This window comes from Callorhinus ursinus, unplaced genomic scaffold (genome assembly GCF_003265705.2).
Source record: "Callorhinus ursinus isolate GAN/ISIS: 27379988/994484 unplaced genomic scaffold, GSC_fseal_2.0 scaffold1517, whole genome shotgun sequence".
In the NCBI taxonomy this organism is placed as follows: Eukaryota; Metazoa; Chordata; class Mammalia; order Carnivora; family Otariidae; genus Callorhinus; species Callorhinus ursinus.
Window position 1 is genome coordinate 1 of NW_027398571.1, and position 10,668 is coordinate 10,668.

The 10,668-nt window shown below is 57.9% G+C and overlaps 7 non-coding genes across 7 annotated transcripts; all 7 read right to left on the bottom strand.

Annotated features, from left to right (window-relative positions):
* Nucleotides 1–506: 506 nt before the first annotated feature.
* On the bottom strand, nucleotides 507–587 carry LOC112819029 (small nucleolar RNA SNORD115). Its single transcript, XR_003206746.1, has one exon. It is a non-coding gene; the product is annotated as a small nucleolar RNA SNORD115 (small nucleolar RNA).
* A 1,587-nt stretch (nucleotides 588–2,174) lies between these two features.
* LOC112819025 (small nucleolar RNA SNORD115) lies at nucleotides 2,175–2,255 on the bottom strand. Its single transcript, XR_003206741.1, has one exon. It is a non-coding gene; the product is annotated as a small nucleolar RNA SNORD115 (small nucleolar RNA).
* A 1,588-nt stretch (nucleotides 2,256–3,843) lies between these two features.
* LOC112819027 (small nucleolar RNA SNORD115) lies at nucleotides 3,844–3,924 on the bottom strand. The gene has a single exon (XR_003206743.1). It is a non-coding gene; the product is annotated as a small nucleolar RNA SNORD115 (small nucleolar RNA).
* Nucleotides 3,925–5,094: 1,170 nt separating this feature from the next.
* LOC112819023 (small nucleolar RNA SNORD115) lies at nucleotides 5,095–5,175 on the bottom strand. The gene has a single exon (XR_003206740.1). It is a non-coding gene; the product is annotated as a small nucleolar RNA SNORD115 (small nucleolar RNA).
* Nucleotides 5,176–6,758: 1,583 nt separating this feature from the next.
* On the bottom strand, nucleotides 6,759–6,841 carry LOC112819028 (small nucleolar RNA SNORD115). The gene has a single exon (XR_003206744.1). It is a non-coding gene; the product is annotated as a small nucleolar RNA SNORD115 (small nucleolar RNA).
* A 1,566-nt stretch (nucleotides 6,842–8,407) lies between these two features.
* On the bottom strand, nucleotides 8,408–8,488 carry LOC112819022 (small nucleolar RNA SNORD115). Its single transcript, XR_003206739.1, has one exon. It is a non-coding gene; the product is annotated as a small nucleolar RNA SNORD115 (small nucleolar RNA).
* A 1,594-nt stretch (nucleotides 8,489–10,082) lies between these two features.
* On the bottom strand, nucleotides 10,083–10,163 carry LOC112819026 (small nucleolar RNA SNORD115). Its single transcript, XR_003206742.1, has one exon. It is a non-coding gene; the product is annotated as a small nucleolar RNA SNORD115 (small nucleolar RNA).
* Nucleotides 10,164–10,668: the final 505 nt, after the last annotated feature.

Consider the following 10,668-nt stretch of genomic DNA (forward strand, 5'->3'; position numbering starts at 1 on the left):
TGTCCCTGCACTTTCCAGTCCTTGTCAGGGACCCGGCCAACCTTTCACTTTCCCTGCACGTGGAATGATCCAAGGGCGGACCTTCGAGGGGGAAGTCCTCCCTCTCCTGACATCCAGGGCTCCCAGCCCGATGCCCATGCAGCCGCCACCTAGACTCGGCCTCCCAAAACCACTCCGATGGTGTCTGAGACCTCCCACCAAGCCAGTGGCTTCCAATCACCTGCCATGTTTGAGGACATGCTGAGACCCTGGCCACCATGGCCCAGTGAAAGACACAAGGAGTCCAGGGTTGCTAAGCCTAGCCCAAGTCCTAGGAGGGGGAATGGGTCGGCAGGCTAGGCCAAAGGCCGAAGGCTTGATTCCCTCGTGGGCACCTTGAGGTTTACAGTAAGGCACAACAAATGCGGGGAGCTTCAAGGGATTGGTCGCTTCAAGCCCCAAACTGCAGCAGTCCCCCTGGGCCCCTAGCATCATTGGAATGCTGATCCTGGGTTAACCCCTCCATTAGGCCTCAGCGTAATCCTATTGAGCATGATTTTTAGGTCATTATCTCTCTTTGAGACAATATGAGTTCTCATCATTGACCCAAGGAAGGCAGTGGTGACCCGAGTGGGCGCTCTCCATTCCCTGAAACTGCTCATCAGGGGTACCTACTGTAGAGCAGGTTACCCTTGGGGCGTGCAGAGGCATGAGACTTTGGGACTCTTGCTGGCGCTGGGCCTAGCAATACTTGGCCCTCAGGGCAAGATCTTCAATTGGGGACACACTCTGGGGAGAGAGGCGTAGGCCAGCTCTCAAAACGCCCTGCTCTGGGGTACCTGCCCCCGTGGCCAAGAGCTGCCACTCCCAGAATCCTGGCAATGTGTGGCAAGGCATGAGGCCGCCCGGCACATTGCGGAGGAACCCAAGGAAGGGGTAGCCTACAGGAGCAGAGATGCCCATACCTGGACCCTGAAACAAAGGAGAATGTGGCCGCCAAGGGAGCCAAACCTTGCTGATGCTGGCCCCCAGGAGAAGGCTCGGCCCATAGACTTCCTAAGATGTAAAACATGGTGGGCATGCAGCCTGGCGTGAAGAGTGCGTGCCCTGGTAGGTAGGGCAGGCCCTTGCCCTCCCACCGTTGGCCATCTGTGTTACCCAGAGGAAGTCAAGTGCTCTTGAGGACATGGGGAACTACCATCCCCAGGGCCCTCAGGCCAGAGGAATGGATGCTGGGCCAACAAAGCGTGCATGCAACCAAGACATGCCGTCCCCTGTCCTCTGTACAAGGGGGGCGTCTTCCTGCACCTGCTGGGCCTCTTCCCTATGATCAATACCTCAGGTCTAGAATACCACCATGAGAGGTCCAGGCTCTCGCCTGTTGCACCCAGGGACTCGAGATTCCCCTCCTAGGACTGGTGGGCCCTTCCTGTCTCAGCAGCTAAAGGGATTGGGGAGGGGACCTCCCCAGCTGCCCCCTTGGGAGCTGAAGTACGCAAAAGGAGAACTGAGCTCTCCAGCCTGGTACACTTTACCAAGGGCCAGAGCTTCAGGAACAGCCCAGGGCCATGGGAGACAGTCATGTCTCCCATGGCCTGCAAGGGGGACACGTCCACCATCTGGATGGTCCCATGGGGGACACCGTGAAGCAGCAAGGTCCCTCAGCTGAATGTGGGCTGACAATGGTGTCCCTGCACTTTCTGGTCCTTGTCAGGGACCCTGACAACATTTAGCTTCCCCTGCATGTGGGATGGTCCAATGGTGGACATTCAACGGAGAAGTCCACCATCTGCAGACATCCAGGGCTCCCGGTCTGACGCCCAAGTGGCCACCTCCCAGACATGGGCCTACCGAACCCACCATGAAGGCATCTACAGCCTCCTTCCACACATAGGGGCTTCCACTCACCTACATGTTTGAGGTTGCGCTGAGACCCTGGCCAGCATGGCCTGCTGAGAGACACAAAGAGACAAGGGTTGATAAGCAATGGGTTCCTGGGAGGCAGCCTGGGAGGGTGAATGAGTCACCAGGCAAGGCTGAAGGCCTTAACCCCTTTGGGCTCCCAGAGGCCCATAGTCAGGCCACAGCCAAAGGGGGGAGCCTTGAGGGATCAGTCGCCTCACGCCCCAAGCTGCAGTGCTTCCCAGGGCCCTGAGCATCCTGAGGATACTGACCTGGGAATGGTCCCCTCCCCTGGAACTCAGCATAATACTATTAAGCATGATTCTTAGGTCATCATCTATCTTCGGGACAATATGAGTTCTCATCATTGACCCAGGCAAGGCAATGGTGACACGGGCAGGCATTCTCCCATCCCCTAAACATGCTTATGGGGTGCTTACTTAGAGAAGGATGCCCTGGATGAGCAGGGATGGGGGCAAGAGACGTTGGGCTCCTTGCAGTTGCAGGGTGTAGCAAGACTTGACCCTCAGACCAGGATCATCATCTGGGACAGGATCTGGGCAGAGAGGGGTAAGCCTGGTGACAAAACATCCTGCACTGGGGCACTGTCCCTGCAGCCAAGAGCTGACAGTCCGATACTGTGGCAGTGCGTGGCAAGGCTTGAGGCTAGCCGGCAGATGGTGGGGGGATCACAAGGAAAGGGCAGGCTACAGTAGCAGAGATGCCCATACATGGACCTGAAACAATGGAGAGTGTGGCCTCTGAGGGAGAAGATTCTTGTTGATACTGCCCCCCAAAAAGGACCAGCACACAGGCTTCCTGAGAGGTAGCATGCTGTGGGGGCTGGAACCAGTGTGAAGGGTGAGTACCCAGGTAGGTAGGGCCAAGCCCCTGCCCTCCCACGGATTGGCCATCTGTTACACCTGGAGCTGGGCAGGTGCCCTCAAAGACACGGGGAGCCACGGCCCCCAGGGTCCTTAAGGTAGAGGAATGGATGCCGGGCCACCCGCATGCACTCAACCAAGGCATGCCTCCCACTGCCCGCTGTGCAAGATAACTCTCTCCCTGCACCTGCTGGGCCTCTTCTGGAACACTCCCTCAGGTCTAGAGTGCCAGGACAATAGGTGCAGGGCCATCGCCTTTGTGCCCAGGGACTCGAGATTCCCCTCCAAGGCCGGTAAGTCTTTCCTGCTTCAGCAGCCTAAGGGATTGAGGAGGGTGCTCTCCAGCTGCCCTGAAGGAGACCAAGCTCCTTGAGAGTTGGTCCCACACGACAGTAGCTCTGGGTTCTCCTCCATGGGACACCTTGCCAAGGGTCGAGGCTTCAGGAACACCCCAGGGACAAGAGGGACAGCTACCAGTGGCCCCATGGGGCTAAAGCACCATCTGGATGGGAAATGAGGCACACCATGAAGCAGCAAGAGCCCTCAGCTGAACTTGGGCTGATGGTGGCGTCCCTGTACTTTCTGGTCCTTGTCAGGGACCCAGCCAACATTTCACTACCCCTGCACGTGGGATGGCCCAAGGCGGCACCTTTAAGGGGTAAGTCCATCCTCTCCAGACATCCAGGGCTCATGGCCCGATGGCCATGGGGCCGCCTCCCAGACACAGATCTCCTGAACCACCCCGATGGCATCTGCGGCCTCCCTGCAAGCCCAGTGGCTTCCACTCATCTGCCGTGGTTGAGGCCACATGGATACCCTGGCCACCACAGCCCACTGAAAGACACAAGGGACCAGGGTTGTTAGGCAATGTCTCCCTGGGAGGCATCCTGGGAGGGGGAATGAGGTGGCAGGCAAGGCAGAAGGCCTGAGCACCTCTTTGGCACCTGGAGGCCAACAGTCACACCACAGCCACAGCAGGGAGCCTCGAGGGAACAGTTGCTATAAGCCCCAAACAGCAGCTCTCCACCAGGGCCGCGAGCATCTTCTGGATGCTGAACCAGGGATGGTCCCCTCCATTGGGCCTCAGTGTAATCCTAGTGAGCATGATTTTTAGGTCATCATCTCTCTTCAAGACAATATGATTTCTCATCATTGACCCAAGCAAGGCAATGGTGATGCAGGCAGGCACTCTCCTATCCCCTGAACTGGCTTACCCAGGGAGTTTACTGTAGAACAGGATGCCCTAGGAAGGGGGCGATGGCACAAGATGTTGGGCCTTTTGCCAGGGCTTGGCCTAGCAAGACTTGGATTCCAGGGTGGGATCTTCATCTGGTGATGGCATCTGGGGAGGGAAGGGTGGGCCAACTGTCAAATATCGGGGATGGGGGCAAGAGACATTGGGCTCCTTGCATGCCAAGTGCTGCCAGTCTGCAAAGACTTGCTGCATGGCAAGTTGTGAGGATTGCCAGCACACATCGGGGGACCGCAAAGAAGGGGCAGGTTAAGGAGCAGAGATGCCCATACCTGGACCCTGAACCCAAGGAGAGTGTGGCCCCCAAGGGAGCCGAACCTAGCTGTTGCTGCCACCCAGGAGAAGGCCTGGCACACAGGCTTCTGGAGAGGTAACACCCTGTGGGTGGGGGGCCGGACATGAAGTGTGCGTTCCCTGGCAGGTAGGGCAGGGCCAGTGCTTCAGGAACAGCTCAGGGCCCAGGTGGACAGATGCCAGTGGCTCAAGGGGCCCACGTCCACCATCTGGATGGGCCCATGGGGCACATCATGTAGCAGCAGGAGCCATCAGCTGAACGTGGGCTGACATTGGCCCCCTTACACTTTCCAGTTTGTCAGGGAACCGTGCAAACTTTTCCTTCCCCTACACATGAGATGGTCCAAGGGTGGACTTTCAAGGGGGAAGTCCACCCTTTACAGATATCCAGGGCTCCCATTCTGATGTCCATGCAGCCGTCATCCAGACATGGGCCAACAGAACCCACCCCAACGGCATCTGCCGCTTCCCTCCAAGCCCAGTGGCTTCCACTCACCTGCTATGTTTGAGGCCGTGCAGAGACCCTGGCTACCATGGCCCACTAAAAGGCACAAGGAGAACCAGGTGCTAAGCAATGGCACCCCAGGAGGTGTCCCGGGAGGAGGAATGGGTCAGCAGGGAAGGTCGAAGGCCTGAGGCCCTTTGGGCACTTGAAGGCCAACAGAAAGGTCACAGCCACAGTGGGGAACTTCGAGGGATCCGTTGCCTCAAGCCCCAAACTACAGCGCTCTCCCAGGACCCCAAGCAACCTTGGCATTTTTCCCCATCATGGTACCCTCCATTGGGCCTCAGCATACTCCTATTGAACATGATTTTTAGGTCATCATCTCTCTTCGAGACTATATGAGTTCTCATAATTGACCCAAGCAAGGCACTGATGACATAGGCAGTCATGCCGTCCCCTGAAACTGCTTTCTGTGGTGCTTACTGTAGAGCAGGATGCCCTGGGGGGAACAGAGTCACAAGACTTTGTGCCTCTTGCAGGGTCTGGGCTTAAAAGACGTGGCCTCAGGTCAGAATCTTCGTCTGGGGACATGATCTGGGGAGAGAGGGGTAAGCCAGGTGTCAGTACGCCCTGCTGCGTGGCACCTGCCCCTGCAACCAAGAAGTGCCAGTCCCGAAAGCCTGGCGCCCCGTGGCAAGGCTTTAGGCCAGCCGGCACATAGTGGGTGACTCCAAGGAAGGGGCAGGCTATAGGAGCAGAGATGCCCATACCAGGGCCGCCCAAAAACGGAGAGCATGGCCCCTGAAGGAGCCAAGCCTTTTTGATGCTGCCCCCCAGAAGAAGGCACAGCACACACGCTTCCTGAAAGCTAGCATGGGGGCTGGTTGTGAAGGGTGCGTGCCCTGGTAGGTAGGTCCAGGCCCTCGCCCTCCCATGGATTGGCCATCTGTTGCACCCCAAGCCTGGCATGTGCCCTCAAGGACATGGAGAGCCACAGCCCCCTGGGGCCCCAGGGCAGAGGAATGGATAACCGGGCTAACTGCATGCATGCAACCAGGTCATGCTGCCCACTGCCTCCCTTGCAGGGGGTCCTTCTCCCTGTACCTGCTGGGCCTCTTCCTGGGATCACTACCTCAGGTCTAGAGTGCCGCTGCATGAGACCCAGCATTATCGTCTGTTGCACCCAGGAACTCAGGATTCCCCTCTTTGGCCTGGTGGGCCCTTTCTGTCTTGACAGACCAAGGGATCAGGAAGGAGATCTCCCCACCTGGTCCGAGGAGGCCCAAGCACCTTGGGAGTTGGGTGCGTGCAACAGAAGCTCTGGGCTGGCCCACCTGGGTCATCTTGGCAAGGGCCAGGGCTTCAGGAACAGCCCAGGGCCGAGAGGGACATCTGCCAGTGGCCCAATGGGCCCACGTCCACCATCTGGACAGGCCAATGCGTCACAACATGAAGCAGCATGAGCCCTCAGATGAACAAGGGCTGATGGCAGTGTCCCTGCACTCTTTCCTGTCCTTGTCAGGGACATGGCTAAACTTTCCCTCCCCCTGCAGGGAGGATGACCTAATGGTGGACTTTCAAGATGTAAGTCCACCGTCTCCGTAAATCCAGGGCTACCAGCCCAAAGCCCATGCAGTCGCTACCCAGATACCAGTCTCCCAAGCCCACCCCTATGGCTTCTCGGCCTCCCTCCAAGCTCAGTGCCTTCCAATCGCCTGCATTGGTTGAGGCCACATGGAGACCCTGGCCACCACAGACCGCAGAAACACAATGAGTCCAGGATTGCTAAGCAATGATTCTCCTTGGAGGTGTCCTGGTAGGAGGAGTAAGTCAGCAGGCAAGGCTGAAAGCCTGAGCATCTTTGGGCACTGGAGGCCCACAGTCAGGCCATAGCCACAGCAGGGACCCCCGAGGGATCAGTCACCTCGAGCCCCAAACAGCAGCACTCCCCCAGGGCCCTGATCATTCTCAGGATGCTGAACTTGGGATGGACCCTGCCAACGGGCCTCAGTGTAATCCTATTGAGCATGATTTTTATAGGTCATCATCTCTCTTCAAGACAATATGAGTTCTCATCATTGACCCAAGGAAGGCAGTAGCAACGCAGGCAGCCACTATCTTGTACCCTGAATCCGCTTACCGGGGAGGTTACTGTAGAGTGGATTACCCTTGAGGGTGTCAGGGCAGACGACGTTGGGCCTGTTGCCAGGGCTGGGCCTAAGAAGATTTGGCCCTCAGGGCAGGATCCTTGTCTGGGTACATGATCTGTGGAGAGAGGGTAGGCCTGGTGTCAAAAAGCCATTCTCTGGGGCACCTACCCCTGCGGCCAAGAGATGCCAGTCCCAAATCGTGGCACTGCCTGGCAAGGCTTCAGGCCAGCCGTCACATGGTGGGAACCACAAGAAAGGGGCAGGCTACAGGAGCCGAGATGCCCATACCTGGACCCTGAAACAACAGAGAGCATGGACCCCGAGGGAGCCGAGCCTTGCTGAGGCTGCCCAGGAGAAGGGCCGGCACACAGGCTACCTGAAAGGCAGCACGGTTTGGGAGAGAGGCATGGCATGCAGGGAGCTTGTCCTGGTAGGGAGGGCCAAGGCCTCACCTTCCCACAGATTGGCCATCTGGGACTCCCTTGAGGGCAGGTGCCCTTAAAACATGGGAAGCCATGGCCCCCAGGGTCCCCAGGGTAGAGGAATGGATGCTGCGCCAAACACATGCACGCAACCAAGGCATGTAGTGCACTGCCCGCCACTCAAAGGGGGGAGGCCTCTCCCTGCATCTGCTGAGCCTCTTCCCCTGGATAATTCCATTAAGTCTAGAGTGTCAGGGCCAGAACCCCAGGGCCATCGCCTGTTGTGCCCAGGGTCTTGAGATTCCCCTCCTAGACCCAGTGGGCCCTTGCTGTCTCGGTAGCCCAAGGGATCGAGTAGGGGAGCTCCCCGTTTTCCTGAGGGGGCCCAAACTCCTTGGGAGTCAGGTGCATGCAAAAGAAACTCTGGGCTGTTCCGCCCGGGGCACCTTGCCAAGTGCCAGAGCTTCAGCAAACACCGAGGGCTGAGGGGGACAGCCGCCAGTGGTCCCAAAGGGCCCATGTCCACCATCAGGATGGGGCCATGGGGAACACCATGAAGTAGCAAGATCCCTCAGCTGAACTGGGTGATGGCAGCATCCCTGCATTTTCTAGTCCTTGTAAGGGACCCAGCCCATCTTTCATTTCTCCTGCATGTGGGATGGCTCAAGGGTGGATAATCAAGGGGGAAGTCCACCCTCTCCAGACATCCTGGGCTCTCAGCCATATTCCCTCATGACCCACCCCAATGACATGTGCGGCCTCCCTCCAAGTGCAGTGGCTTCCACTCACTTGCCATGGTTGTGGCTGCACAGAGACACTGGCCACAATGGTCCTCTGAAAGACAAAAGGAGATCAAGGTTGCAAAGCAATGGCTCTTCAGGAGGCGTCCTTGGAGGAAGAATGGGTCGGCAGGCAAGACCGAAGGCTTGATCCACTTGTGGGCACCTGGAAGCCCACAGTCAGTTCAAAGCCACAGTGGGGAGCCTTGAGGGAATGTTTGCCTTAAGCCCCAATCTGAAGCCCTCGACCAGGGCCCCGAGCATCCTTGGGATGCTGACCCCATCCAGATCCCCTCCATTGGGCCTCAGCGTAATCCTATTGAGCATGATTTTTAGGTCATCATCTCTCTTCGAGACATTATGAGTTCTCATCATTGACCCAAGGAAGGCAGTGGTGACGTGGGATGCTCTCCTGTCCCCTGAACCTGCTTAGCAGGGATGCTTACTGCAGAGTGGGATGTCCAGCGGGAGGGGTGGGGGCACAAGACATTGGGCATCTTGCAGTGCCTGGATCTAGCAAGACTTGGCCCTCAGGGCGGGATCTTCATCTGGCAACAGGATCTGGGGAGAGAAGGGTAGGCGAGGTGTCAAAATGCACTACTCTGGGGCACCTGCCATCGTAGCCAAGAGCTGCCAGTCCAGAAAGCCTGGCATTGCATGGCAAGGTGTAAGGCCGACTGGCATACGGTGGGGGATTGCACGGAAGGGGCAGGCTACAGGAGCAGAAATGCCCATACCTTGACCACAAAACAACAGAGAGCGTGGCCCTCATGAGAGCCAAGCTTTGCTCATGCTGCTCCCCAGAAGGCCCAGCATACAGGCTTCCTGAGAAGTAGCACGCTGTGGACTCTGGGCCAGGCATGAAGGGTGGGTGCCCTGGTATGTACAGTCAGGCCCTCGCCCTCCCACGGATTGGCCATCCCTGACACCCGGAGTTGAGCTGGTGCCCTTGAGGACAAGGGGACCCACGGCTCTCAGGATCCTGAGGGCAGAGGAATGGATGCTGAGCTAACAGCATGCTCACAACCAGGCATGCTACCCATTCCCGCCATGCACGGGGAGCCTTTCCCTGCACCTGCTGGGCCTCATCACCAGGATCACAGCCTTAGATCTAGAATGCCCCGATGATAGGCCCAAGGACATCACCTGTTGTGCCCAGGGATTCAAGATTACCCTCCCAGGCCAGATTGGCCCTTCCTGTCTCGGTGACCCAAGGGATTGGAGAGGGGAACACCCCAGTTGCCCCGAGGGGGCCCAAGCTCCTTGGGAGTCGGTTGCATGTGACAGCAGCTCTGGGCTCTCCAGCCCAGGGCAACTTGCCAAGGTCCAGGGCTTCATGAACACCCCAGGTCTGAGGGGGACAACTGCCAGTGGCCCCAAGGGGCCTATATCCACCATCTGGATAGACACATGGGGCACACCATGAAGCAGCGAGCTCCCTTAGCTGATTGTTGGCTGACAACAGCGTCCCTGCACTTTCCGGTCCTTGTCAGGGACCTGACCAATCTTTTGATTCCCCTGCACCTGGCATGGCCCAAACACAGACCTTCAGTGGGGAAATCCATGCTCTCTGGCTGTCCAGGTTTCCCAACCCAACCCTCACGTGGCCACCTCCAGACACAGCCCTCCCACACCCACTCTGGACAGTGTCTATGGCCTCCCTCGAAGCCTAGTGGCTTCACTTATCTGCCGTGTTTGTGGCTACACCGAGACCCTGGCCACTAAGGCCCACTGAAAGACACAAAGAGACCAGGGTTGCTAAGCAATGGCTCCTCCGAAGGCGTCCTGGGAGGGGGAATGGGTCGGCAGGCAAGGCCGAAGGCCCGAGCACCTCTTGGGCAACTGGAGGCCCACAGTCAGGCCACAGTCAAAGCAGGGAGTCATGAGGGATTGGTCACTTCAAGCCCCAAACTGCAGCACTTCCCCAGGGCCCTGAGCATCCTCAGGATGCTGACTCCGAGATGGTCCCTCCATTGGGCCTCAGCGTAATCCTATTGAGCATGATTTTTAGGTCATCATCTCTCTTCGAGACAATATGAGTTCTCATCACTGACCCAAGGAAGGCAATGGAATGACGGCGAGCCCTCTCCTGCCCCACAAATATGCTTACCCCGGGTGCTTACTGTAGAGTGGGATGCCCCAGTGGGGGGTGGGGACCCAAGGTGTTGGGATTCCTGCCAGGACTTGGCCTAACAAGACTTGAATCTCAGAGCGGGAACTTCATCTGGGGACAGGATCTGTGGAGGGAGTCGTAGTCTAGGTGTCAAAATGTCCTGCTCTTGGGCACCTGCCCCAGTGGCCAAAAGCTGCCAGTTCCAAAAGCCTGGTTCCACGTGTTAAGGTGTTAGGCAGGCTGGCACACGGCAGCAGAGCACAAGGAAGGGCAGGCTACAGGAGCAGAGATGCCCATACCTGGACCTCTAAACAACGGAGAGGGTGGCCCCCGAGGGAGCCAAGTGTTGCGGATGCTGCAACCAGGAGAAGGTCTGGAACAGAGGCTTCCAGAGAGGTAGCACGCTGTGGGCATCAGCTCGGGCATGAAGTGTGCATGCTGTGGTAGC